Here is a 14284-nt window from a genome sequence, read left to right as displayed (position 1 = left end):
ATAAGTGGAATGGATGAAGGGAGGAACTTAAATTACACAAGCATTCATTTATTCCAAGAGACTTAGAAAATAAAAGTAGAGGGGGCTGAAGCCAAGCGTTGACTTTCATTTCATAAGTAAAATTCTTATATAGAGTATAAGAAATAATTTATTCTAAATCTAACACTAGGCTACTTCTATGAACAGAAGTAAAATACAAGTAAAAGACTAAGTATGAAGTTGCAGAAGTAGGAAATTTGTTGTGGTCGGGAACCTTTTGCACAAAGCCCTCATGGTGTTATTTATAGATGTATGGAGTAGTAGTTTCCTTTAGTAATTTCCTTTTCAAATTAAAATGTTATGTTTAAATTAAAAACTTCCTTCATCTTAAGCTTATCCAAATGCAACTCCTTTTGTCTTAAGCTTATCCAAATGAACGTGTTTTTGGAATAAAACTGACATAGCTTTAAATAAGACAATTTATTGACTTTAGAATCCAATTTGAATAAGAGTCCTATTAGTAATATGGTATATATCTTCATTTAATAGGCTCAAGCATCAACTTGAAATAATCCTCTATTATTGCAGCCTATTATAAGAAATCACCCATCAATTAATTAACATTAATTAATTGGAGTAAGAACTTTTGTCAAATTATTTGACTTGTGCCATGTGGCCAAATTAATATTTATTTTTAGGGTGCAAACAATGTCCCCCCAACTCTTTGAAATAAGGGCAGACCGAAATTTTAAATAGTTGAACTGATGGATCACAATTTAAATCAGTCACTTTTATTCAGCCCTTCGTATAGCTAACCAGTCCCACCATCTTCTGACAATTCTTCAATTGTTTTTCTGATCAGCACCTTATTGTCGTCAACTACTTTTTATATTTTGCTTATTAGCAATCTTTCAGCCACATTCTAACTAAAGCACATTCACCATATAATCGATTTGAGCACATAATCAATTGAGGTGCTGATCAAACTTTGCCACCAAAATGACAAATAAGTGGTTTAGGTGTAGGATTGAATTATATAGAGGTTGATTGTGTTTAGCCCCCGGGTAATTTCCAATCACAGCACTAAATTGTTGACATTTACAACCAAAATGTGCATATTTGGTTGTCAATCGACAACTCATAATTTAAATTGGTCATAATAACAAATTCTTCTTTGGTACCCCAAGTGGTTGAACAACCTAATGGGTCCTCCAAGATCGAACGAAAATTCTTTTGGCCTTTTTGGGCTTCTTGGGCCGAACGAATTGCCATCCATGGCCAAGTAGGCCTTAAAGCAGAAGTATATTTTCTTCCATGTTCCCTTCCACCAGACAGAACTTAACACAAAGTGCGAATCACCACGTTGATGCATCTAAGTCGTCTTGTAATCCCCTCTATTCATATGAACTGATATTTCACTAGCTCGAAATAAACAAGATCTGAGCTAATTTAATTTAAAAATCAACCCTCAACTAAATCTATAATGATACTCTATCATTTCCACCTCAGTACAGAAAATGACTTCAAGGATTTAGTGATCTCTGATGATCCATCTCGACCATCTAATTTTATTAGACTGGAAGAAAACCACTTTGTCCTTCCTCTTAACCCTCAAAAATTGCTCCAGACCGTGAGTGCATCATATTATCAGCTAGAATGAAGAAAGAACTAAGTGTTGTGACCCTCAGTCCCGGCATCCTCCTCCTAAATCTGTCTACCAAAAGTGTCATTAGTCTGGTACCACCAGCTTCCGTCTGCACCCAATACTTAATTTGGAGCATCGTCAAAAGCTAACCATGCAGTATGACCTTTTTCACGCACACCGTGTACCGCTTCCTTATAATAGGTGACTGGTCTCACCATCCTATCTTCGACACACCCTACCTTTATACAATAAGTAGTGTCAATTTGACTCCTTGTCCCATTTCTAAAACTTATGAAACTTTTTCCATCCTCCATATAGTCATCAATGTCCTAGCAACAACTAATTGTTGCAAATTATGACCCTAAAAATTTCCACATTTTATATAATGTAGAAACCTTGGTTCCTCCTCCAAGTACAACACCAGCAACCCCTCCAAATGACACCCTCATGAATAGTGTCTTAATTACGAATAGACTAATAAATATTTAATCAGTCCACCAACCTCTCTCGACGACATTCTAATAAATACCTACCAACACGAAATCCTCCTTCTGTCTTGGTGGTCACTTCAGAAATTTCCCTGAAGACATTCTGCACCTCCGACACCTTTCACAAATCATGGTGGCATTATAGTGGTCTTTATCTACCACAACCCCCTGAATACAATCGTAATAACATCCACCAATCTTAGGGTGTTGTAAAAAAATGAATCCATATCTAGTGTAAAACAGATCAAACGAATCATTTTAGATTAGTTGACGCATACTGATGGGTTAACTATCCCATCCCAAGTAATATACCATAATGATACATGTTCAGGTCCAAAAAATTGGCTAGAATTATGTATTTCTACCAAAACCAAAGACCACATGCGCACAATCCTAGCGCACATAGCGCTATTACTCCATGTTATTAAAACAATAGTTGGTTGATCACATACATGTGCCCCCAACTAAAACATATTTCCAATCCGAACTAATTAACAAAAAAAACAAATGAAACACATAAATTACATACAATAATAAAAATGAACCACATAAAACACATACCATAAAATAAAAATATAACCCTACTTAAATCATTGTTCCTTCTAGAAAAGAAAGTCTCCTTTGGACTCAACCTTACCAGATTGGTTCACCCTTTCCTTTTATAGTTTCGTAGGTAATCATCCGTCCTCGAAACCTATCCATTAACATAGCTTAATAGCAATAATTGTTTCCCTAAGCAAAATCCAAAGAACTTTACTCTCCTCTTCCTTATACGCAGAATACAAACCATTTAACGTGGCTTTGATAAGCAACTTAGAACGTCACGACCTAATCCCCATACTCTCCGGAACGTGATACATAATCATGTATTTCTTTCTGCGAAGAACTCCATCCGATCCCTGTACTTCTGAAGAGTACTTTCTACACCTCTCTCTTAGAGATGTTACGTAAATTTAACCATATTCAGATTGGTCCACACTAACTCTACTTTTTCATTCATGACACTATGAATGAAATAAAATTCATCGTCATGCCATCATTCATCCTTAAGATTTAGTATCCTCTTTCTTGGATACGTTGAAATCTCCTCCCTTGGAATCCCCCTTCAGACTCTTACTCTTCGCTTGTCTCCTTTTTTAGAACAGCTGAAGTCGTGTTGATCCCGATAGGTGGCGACCTAACACGTACACCTGAATTCCTTCTTGACTTATACTTTCTAAGTAATGCCAACTCCAGAATTAAATCTTTGATCCCAAGTTCTACGTCGGCAAGGAACTCAATCACATACTCACTTCTTTGGGTCTCTATCGCTTTCGCCTTGGACCAAATCCTCCTTCCTAGTGTCAACCCTTATGTAACTACAAAATATAGTTAACATTAGCTCCTCAAAATGAACCATAGATAGAGTACTACGAATCTTAATATGGCTCTAAGTTTTGAGAGATGCAACGCGGAAGTCCTATAACGAAAGACATTCCTAAGGACACTAGAACCTGGAGTGCTCTGATACCAACTGTGATACCCCCAGATCTCTGGATGCGGGTTGGCCAGGCCCACACCCAATTACCCGAGGATATCAAACCAATTAGCAATAATTGAACACATAATATAATTAAAACTAAAAGAGATAAATAAAATTTGCTGAAATGAAAACTAAAATGACAATCCAATAATTGAAACCTCAGAATAAATATTTCCATTGATAAATAAAACTATTCTATCAACTGATCCTCCACGAATACAAATCATTCTCCAAATTATATAACTCAGGAATCCATTTAGTGGACCCATAAAATATCCCACTGAACTCAAATGACTGGAAATAAAACCAAAGCCTAAAATATGAAACAAAATCCAACGGCATCGGTGAAGTGAATAACTGCATCTGCTCAACACGATCCAGCTCTAAGACTGAAACTAACGAACACCTGTAAAAATAAGAGTGGGTCAGGCCCACATGCAAATTCTTCTCAAAACTGCAATCCAAACAATGACCCGATACGCATATACGCCCTAGATATCTCAACAATAGCTATTTAGTCCATACATATATATATATCCACACTAAGGGACATTCACTGGACTACCATAGGGGTCTCAACCTGAATAGAAGGCAACATGGGAAAACGCACCCAAAGGTGGGCATAAGTACCTAGACCTAACAGGGCACACCTCAACTTACTATAGCCAGCTACGCATCTACTGCATATACGCACCCTAACCAATGAGTCTGAGACTCAAGCTCATCTCGTGGTACCATAAAAATATATTTAAAATCCATTCATATCCATCCATAGGAAATCCAATAAATCATTCAGCTTATTCAACCGCACAAACTTATATAAGAGATCCAATAAGTCATTCAGCTTATTCAACCGCACAAACTTATATAAGAGATCCAATAAGTCGTTCGGCTTATTCAACCGCACAGACTTAAATAAGAGATCCAATAAGTCATTCAACTTATTCAACCGCATAGACTTAAATATAAGGAGAATTATGTTTTTATAATTCGTACCCTTATTCCAAAATAAGTAGGACTGAGTATTTTGAATTAGTCTATCCCTAGTATGCCACCGTCCCATACTGGTGCATACAATCCACAAAATCCATATAATTGACAGAACAGGTAAAATTGTTCACCAATTAAAATCCATAAGGTAAGAATTAACGTTTTAAACTAAACCATACCTAATATGTCACCGTCCCATACTGGTGCATACAATCCTTCATATCCATGTAAATTACAACATAAAAATAATAAGTAAGTAATTTACAGTCCAAAACCAAATATCCATATCATTGCAGAAAGTGATAAAAGTTTCAGCAATTTAAATCCAAGATCTAAACCATGTATTTGCAAGAAATGGTTTAATAGTTCAACAACCAGCATCCAGAGTATGCATAGATCAGTTTTAATAAATTAACAACTCTATCATGCATTTAAATAAGTTTTATAATCATGTTATAGTCCAAACAATTGCTAAATTAATTTAAGCAATTTAGTTCTTTCCATCCGGTAACAGCGTACTAAGTTCTATACTCGTATTCTATTTTATCTTTTAGCATAGAGCCATATACTATGCCACAAGTCTAATTTTTTAATTAAAATACTCCACCATGCATCTAAAACTTAATTTATAATCATGTTATAGCATCTTAAATTGTCAAATTAAAACTAGACAATTAATTTATTTCAAGTCGTTAACCGTACGCATAGTCGTTAAATAGCGTACTGTTAATTCCATTAACACAAAGGGGGTATTTTATGCAATTCAAGACCTTGATTACATGTTAAAATAATTAATGAAAACCCCATTAAAGTTTTAAAACTGTTCAAGAACCCCAAATGCCCAAACAGTAGCTAAAAAGGTTACAGTACGCATCAAATTGCATCAAATTGGGAAGAGCCTGCTCTTGGCAAAGTAGAGCAGGCTCAAATCAGCCTAGAGCTGCCTCTTTTAGAGGTAGAGCCTGCTCTACTTCCTCTAGAGCAGGCTCTACTCATGGGGGAGCCGGCTCCTCCCTCCATGGAGCTGGCTCTCTCCCCCTGTGAGAGCTTCAGTCCATCTTTGCTCCGTTCCGACCTTTTACTTCTTCTCCGGCCTATTTCTACCCTTGAGTTGGTTTCTAAAACTGATCCTAAGGATCTTATTAATACCAAATAGCATCCCAATGGTTTTATAACAACAATTGGAATCAAATACAAAGATTAAATTTGCTACCAAACTAAACATGCTTTAGGAACAAACTGAAACTATTTTGCAACAACAATTCCATTCCAACCCCTCTATTCCTCTTCACTACTAACCTTAGGAGCCTTATCTAACCCCCGTACATCCCCATGGTTCATTTACAGTAGTTAAAATCAAGTACAGTAACTAAAATTACAACAGAATTAACATGCCATAAGAAGCAAAACTGAGGCTTACATGCACGAATTGTAACAGATTTGATTACAACACAAATAGATCATCACTATATCATACAATAAACATGTAAGTTCCAGTTTATGATTTATTTAACCCTAGAAACTACCTAGTTACACAGAACACAAGCCAGATTGAAGGAGGAAGAAAAGAATTTGCCTACAGTTTGATCTCAAAACTTTGTCGCTGTCTTCCTAATTTCTGGCAACCACTAACCACCTTCAAGCCTCCTATGGTTTTGGTTTAATCCACCATAACTCTCCCTTAGCCCTCTCTATTCTTCTCCTAAGTCTTGTTCTATTTTCTCTCGCTCAGTTCTCTCACAAGTCTCTGTTATCTCTGAATCTTTGCTACATGAGTAGGGTTTTTCCAACCCTTGATACAAATTATAACTATGTATATATAGGCACAAATATAACCTAAGTTCAATAGGAATATAAGACGGAAAACCCTATATTAAACCCTAGCTGGCCCACAGAACCTAAGTCATATACATATTAAATACCTATATGACGACTCAAAGAAAACCCTAATTGAAAAACGTATTTAAATCCTCAGTTAACTTATTTACATAATTAACCTATTCAAATTAAATAATTAACAAATAATTCAATTTAATAAAACAATTAATCAAATAGTTCAATGAACTAACAATAATTAAACAAATAACAAAATTAAATTCACTTAAATCAAATAAGTCACATAATGCCAATAATTTAAGCAAGAAAACAATTTAAACACTTAAAATACAACAAACTAATTAATCAAAATTCCAAGACTATCCTTTTTAAAATTAGGGGTATTACATTATTCGACGCTTCTTTCACAAGAATTTCATAGTTTGAGTTCCTGTGACAGGTACCCCTAGAGGCATTCCTTCTATATTGTTCTTCTTTTAGGACTTTTTTATATCTTGCAGCACTAGGGGCTAGTTGGAACAAGTCCCGAAATTGTATTCCCTCAAATTTCTTTCGTAATTCAAAGTCTAAACCATTCAAGGCTATACTTACATATTCAGTTTCTCGAAGGGTTACTTGGCATTTATTGTAACACCCCTAATTTTAAAAGGATAGTCTCGGTATTTATTTTTATGGTTTTAGTGAGTTTTTAAATTGATTATTTGAATATTTGTATAATTGTTTAACTGTTTAAGTGACTAATTGAATTATTTTTTTAATTGTTTATTAATTTAAATGGTATGCTTTATTTGAATAAATTGATTAATTGAATAATGTGAGTAAATGTTATGTGATATCTAATTTTGTGTTACGTGTTTAGTTGACATTAATTAAATTAAATGTTTATTTTATATTTTTTTAATGGAGCTGGGCTTGGATAGGGGATTAAATGGGTACAGTTTTATCCATGGATGTATATATAGGTATATATGGGTATATATGTATATAGGGTTAGGCTAATTATTGGTAATTATTAATAGTTAAATTAGTATTATTATTATTCATTATATAATGTATAATATACTATTAGGGTTTTATGTTTTTATAGAATCACAAGTTAGCAGACTTAGTGATATGTTTATTTTATTTTCCTTCTCTAAGTATAATTAGAATTAGGTTTTATACGCCTATATATATATATATATATATATGTTGTATGTCGGCCAAGGGTTTGATAACCCTATTCACATAACAGTGGAGACAGCGAGATATATAGAGAGGTTTGAGAGGAAAACAAACAAGGAGAATTAGGGTTTAGCTAGGAACAAGGGCTGAACCAAGGAGGGGTGGTTGAAGCTTGGTCGTGGGTTGAACCAGGAACAACGGAGAGTTTGTGAAAGCAACCAAGGTCGTCAGAGTTATCAGTGAAGAAAGTGTAAGGTTTCAAAACTGAAATCAAAGGCAAGTTCTATTTCTTGCTCTTTCCCTTAGACTTGTGTTCTGTGCATACCTAAATAGTCTCCAGGAACTAAACGGACATTAAAATTGACTAAGTATGTGTATGATTCAGAGTTTAAACCATTGTTACATGTTATTAATTGAGATTGAATTGTGGTATCAATTGTTTCGTATTATGTACTTTAATTGTTGTTAATAATGCATACTGTGTTTTAAAAGTTTCTGGGATAGTTTTGGGATATAGATGGACCTCTGGGAACCTAAAAAAAACATTACAGAAGGTTTTTACCATCGTCGAAGGCGAGGAAGATGATAGGAAGTAGGGGTAGAGCCGGCTCTCAAAGGTAATGAGCTGACTCCCTTTATTTTTTAGCCTGTGGCTCTCTATGAGAGAGAAAGTTGGCTCCTTAAGAGAGAGATTCGGCTCTCCATGTGGGAGAGTGGGCTCCATGAGAGGGAGAACCGGTTCCCTCCCTGGGGGAGGCGGCTCTCTCACTGGTTGTATACCTAAGGGTGTATTTTGATGGGTTTTGGAACTTTGGGACTTAAAGGGGATTTTAGATTATTGTGGGGGGTTTTAAATGATTTAAATAAACATTTTAAAATCCCAGGATTTGTTAGACTGTGCTATTATGCTAATGTTTTGAACAGTATGAAAGTTTAAACAAGTTTGCATGCTGTTAACGGATATAGAGGATCTAATTGCTTAATCTTATTTTAGCAATTTAATGAACTGTGACATGATTTTTAAATCTTGTATTTGATGCATAATATGATCATATACATATTAGATTTTTATTATGCTTATTCTGAATTTTAATTGATGAACTATTTAATTATATTCTGTCAATTACATGGATTCTGTGGATTGTGTGCACCGGTATGGGACGGTGGCATATTAGGGACGGATTAGTTCAAAATACTAAGTCCTACTTACTCTGGAATAAGGGAATGGATTAACAATAATGTTACATCCTACTTATATATCGTGTCAAGACAACGAACAGTTGAGCGGCACTACTTTGGTTATGGGTGGATTACAAATATATATTTATGGTACTACGATATGAGCTTGAGTCTGAGGATCGATGGTTAGGGAGCGTATATGCATTGGGATGCATAGTTGGCTAAGATGGTAGAGGTGTACCTTGTTAGGTCTAGGTACTCATGCCCACTTTAGATGCGTTTTACATAATGCCTACTAGTCAAGTTGAGACCGCCTTGTAGTCCAGTAAGAGTCCCTTAGTGCGGATATATATATTTATGGACTAGATAGTTATTGCTAAGTTATCTAGGATGTATTTGACTATCAGGTCTCTATTTGGATTGTAGTTAGAGTAGAACTTGTTCGTGGGCCTGACCCACTATTATTTTTCAGGTATTGGACGGTTCCAGTCTTAGAGCTTGTTCATGCTGAGTAGAGACGGTCACTCATTCTTCTGGCTACGTAAGCCTACTATTTATGTTTAATTTTGGGTTTCTTCTTTAGTTCAGTTATTTTCAGTTGGGATTTTTATTAGGGGTCCATTCAATGGATTCCTGAGTTGTTCTATTATTGGAGGATTTTATGGATTCTATTGGAGGATTATTTAATTAGCATTTTAAAGGATTATTATTTAGAATTCTTTTTAGCTTATTTATTTATTCTTTATTTCATTTGTACTCATGCTTTTTTAAATATTAATTGTTTAGTATCCCTTGGATCTGTGCTCGAACATGATCACCCGTGGCTCTAGAATCGAGGGGTATCATATTTATGTCTCGCTCTTTTAAACCTACCAATAAAGGCTTCAGCAGTCTCTCTAGGCATTTGGGACAACCTAGATATGTCAGCCATCAACACCTCTGGTTTGGTCTTATAAAATTAGTTATGAAACATTTCTTCCAATTGTTGCCAAGTATAGACCGAATTTGCCGGTAAACTTGTACACTAAGAAAATGCAATCCTTGTAAGGGAATAGCAAATAACCTTAATTTTAAGAATCCATTTGCTCTAGCCTCACCACATTGAATGGTAAACTGACTAATATGTTCTATAGTCGAAGTGGAGTCTTCTCCCGAAAAGGTAACAAAATCAGGAACTTTATAACCTCTTGGAAACTCATATCGGTCTATATAATCCGGATATGCCTTCCTATATGTAGGGCGACCAACTTTTCTTGGGGCTAGTCTATAAGTTTTTTGAATTAAATTAGCAAATTGATTTCTATCAACCATAAAGGGTTGATGATTTGGTTGTTGTGCCTAAGGCTGATGCATATAAAGTGCTTGAAGCTAAGGCACATACGACAACTGAGGCTGAGGCACGTTCGACACCTGAGGTTGAGGCACATACAGTGCTTGAGGCTGAGGCACTGGAAAATTAAAACCAACATTAAAATTATCTTGCCCCTCTTGGGGCTGACATACCTCCGGTTGGTATTGATAAATCAGATTAAGTGATCGCCAATTCATATTTTGATTGGCCCCTTCGATTGGTTGCTACTCTACTGGTATCTGATGTTGCGGCTGATTAGCTTATGGTTAATTAGCCTAGGGTTGATTCTGTCCATTGTAATGGCTGTAGAAGGGGTTGAAACCTTTGCTGTTATTATTGGTAGTAATTCTGTTGAACCCCAACAAGCGCTGGAACTTGTTGTTGTGCATGCAACAAAGTATCTATAGTATTCGACTGTGCCATAAGGTGTTAATCAAACCTTGTTGATAGAACGGTCAAAGAATCATTCAAATTAGCCAATGTGTTATGGATTGGATTTATTACTCCATGAATGGTATAGTTGGCAATTTTCACCCATTGCACTAAGTTATTAACATTCTTATCTAACATCTGATTACTTGGCTATTGATTCACTTCAATTTCAGCCTCTTATTCCTGATGTTGAGGTTGTTGATTCACTTCGAGTTCAGCCTCTTATTCCTAATGTTGAGGCTATTTCTCAAGCAAATTTTGTGATTGAGACCGAGTAAATGCCATAGATAAAAGTTGAATTTAGACACTTCTAAAGTCCTACCAAGCGTGGCAAATTGTTTGGCTCTTTTTTTTTAGGGGTGTGCCAGAGTCTTTCGACCCAAAAGGTTAGATAGCCAAACTATCTTGGTGCTGACCGAATTCGTAATCAACCCTTTTGTGAATTAGGCGACTGGTGGAAGGCAAGGATGACCCTTTCCTTCAGGTTCTTCAACGCCTCAATAAAGAGGACTTTCACCACTATAAGTAAAATGGATGAAGGAAGTAAAGTAAATTACACGAACATTCATCTATTCCAAGAGACTTAGAAAATAAAAGTAGAGGGGACTGAAGCCAAGCGTCGACTTTTATTTCATAAGTAAAATTCTTATACAGAGTACAAGAAGTGATTTATTCTAAATCTAACACTAGGCTACTCATGGTGCTATTTATAGAAGTAAAATACAAGTAAAAGACTAAGTATGAAATTGCAGAAGTGGGAAATTTGTTGTGGTCAAGGACCTTTTGCACAAGGCCTTCATGGTGCTATTTATAGATGTCTAGAGCAGCAATTTCCTTTTCAAATTCAAATATTATATTTGAATTTAAAACTTCCTTTATCTTAAGCTTATACAAATGCAATTCCTTTTGTTTTTTTGTCATAAGCTTATGCTAATAAAGCCTATTATAAGAAATCACCTATCAATTAATTAACTTTAATTAATTGGAGTACGAACTTTTGTCAAATTATTCTACTTGTGCCATATGGCTGAATAAATATTTAATTTTAGGGTGCAAACAGCAATCCATAATCCTCCAAAACACCACAGCCATCTTCTCCCAATCCATTATTATCCCTAAAATAGACTTTGACAAAGGTGAACCCAAGTGGGATTTTCTCACAATGAAACTTAATGGCACTCAATAAAGAATTTCTGAATTCTTGAAGCACTTTGATTATTCAAGCTCAATGAACCAACAAACTTAGACTTGTTTTCACCAGCGCAACCCCCAAACCCAACGAAGTACAAGTAATTGGCTAATATAGAAGCACACCCAATTACATTCAAATTGTTAAACCTATAATCTGCAAAGCAACGCAATTTGGATACAAAAGTAAGTGCATTACTGAATTCTTGAGTCACATTTGAAGGTTGCATGATTGTTTATGCGTTGTAGAGGCAACAAGAACATAAGCAGTCAATCTATGGAGGGTCTTTATCATGTAAATAAAAATGGGTCTCCTCTATATTGGCTAAAGAAGACGAAAAAATAGTACTAAGAGCGAAAAAAAAAATAAGTTGAAAGAGAGAGAAGCAAGCCAAATGTGAGGAAAGAAGTGATAGTGAGGTGTTTGTGACTGTGGCTGAGAAAGAGAGACAAAGGTGGTGAATCTGGGGTGGTTTTGCAGCCACACAGAGAGATTTAGTAAGAGAAATATTCCAAGGGATTTCAAACAATATGCCCTTTGGATTGCACTAAAGAAAGCAATTTAGAGAAAGAACCAAGCCAGAGATAGGGAGAGATGTGACAGTATGTGTGTGAGAAAGAGAGAGGAGAAATTATTAGATGGTCCTGGACAATTAATACTTGGTGAACCAATTAAATACAGACTCTTGGATTAAGAAAATGGCCACACAAGAGTGTATTAATAAATTACAAAGTTTCATAATCGGAGGGTTTTCAATAAATTAGTCTACCAAGTATCAAATAGACCAGGATCATCTAATAATTTATCCCCTAAAAGAGTGGGGTGACCACCAACCTAAACAAAAGGCACCACATGTGAAGTGGTCGGTCCATCACCCACTAAGTAAGTTTTGTATGCTTTTAACTTATTTTTTAGAAAGTTAAATAAATAAAGTTTTTTATAAACATGTTACAAATTTTATTGAACATCAACTGACCACTAGCCAAGCAGTGACTCTTACTTTGCAAAGAGATGTTGGATTTCAACCTTAAGTGGAGCCAAGTACATTGCCTCCATTTAAAGAAAGATATATTATTGAAATGGATTCAAAATATTTATTCACTTTTGAAAACATAACTTACTGAACATTTTTCTTCCTCCCTTTGACTCTCTATTTTTGTTAGGTGTCGGACTAAACCGAGCAACTTGATTCCCATCCAAAAATTTTATGGGAATAGATAATGTTGGCCTAAGGATTTAATCTAAAGGTCAATCTTATATTTTGATTATTACAAACCATTAATGATGTTTATGTACTAATATTTTCTTTGAGTGCTATATAGTTGATCAATTAATTCAATCCTCAATAATGAGCCAGAAGCATTCCAAGTACTCAAGCAATGGATTCAAGGAAGCATTGAAGTTGCAAGAATTCAAAGATTATTCAAGTTCTCCATCAAAGGCTAACCGATCATGGTTAAGATTGAAGAAAAGGGCAGATTAGATGGTGAGAACTTAAGATTTAATGTTAAAGTTAATTTGAATATATTTGAAGCTCAAAATTCAATCCATGCATTGCATTCCCATTTTATTTCTCAAAAAAATTAAAATCAGCTCATGATCACATTCACAGGACTTAAATGATTTCATATTAAGTATCATAATGTGAGATGGAGAAGGCTCCATAAAAGAAAGAGAAGACTCTTTTCTCTTATTCCAGTGAGCTCTGAGAAGGCTCTTTTCTTTAACTCCAGTGAGTCTTTGAGAAATATTTAAGAAAAAGAGAGGGCTCAATCAAAAGAAAGAGAGGGCTCTTTTTGTTCCAAGAAAGCTACGAAAATGGATCTTCAAAATAAAGAGCAGGCTCACGTTTTTATTGAGCAGGCTCTTTCCAAGGAAAATGAACAAAGAGCAGGCTCTTTGGTTTTCAAGAGACGGCTCTCTTTAGGGTTTTGAACTGTAACGTAAACATTTTCATTAAATGTTCTCAACAACCTCTAACAGCTATATTGAACTCTGTTGATTCTATAAATACTGAGGTTGGTCTTCAAACTAAAAATACTTTTCTTTAACAGAGAACATTCTATCATTCCTTGAAAAGCATTAAAGAAGTTTTCTGAGCTTTCATTCACTCTCTGTTATTTCATATCACTGTAGCAATTCTGAGCTTCACGTATATTCATCTTTTCTATAGTTGTAAGCTAAACTCTGTAATCTATCTTTGAGAGATTCTTGTACACTTGTTTCTTCAAATTTCAAAGCTATTGTAAAGGGTTGGTATAACCCAAAAGAAAGCCTAGGGGAAGGGTGTTCTCCTAGCAAAGAAGAGAAGCAAGATCTTGTTTCAAAAGTGAAGGTTTGCTCTCCACCATTAAGGAGAAGCTCTAGTGAATTTGGGAAGTCTCAAGGGGGATCTTGAGCCGAGGAGTAAGAGTTTCCGAACCTCGCTAAATCACCGAGTCATTGTTTGCAATCTCTTATCTCTATCTCTCTTAATTTTGTGCTTTATTTTGCTTGAATATTTCAATAA

The sequence above is a fragment of the Cornus florida genome, unplaced genomic scaffold (assembly GCF_030987335.1).
Source record: "Cornus florida cultivar Cherokee Brave unplaced genomic scaffold, ASM3098733v1 CherokeeBrave_3.0.0_Hap2_Chr11, whole genome shotgun sequence".
In the NCBI taxonomy this organism is placed as follows: Eukaryota; Viridiplantae; Streptophyta; class Magnoliopsida; order Cornales; family Cornaceae; genus Cornus; species Cornus florida.
Note: the sequence above shows the minus strand (reverse complement) of the source record.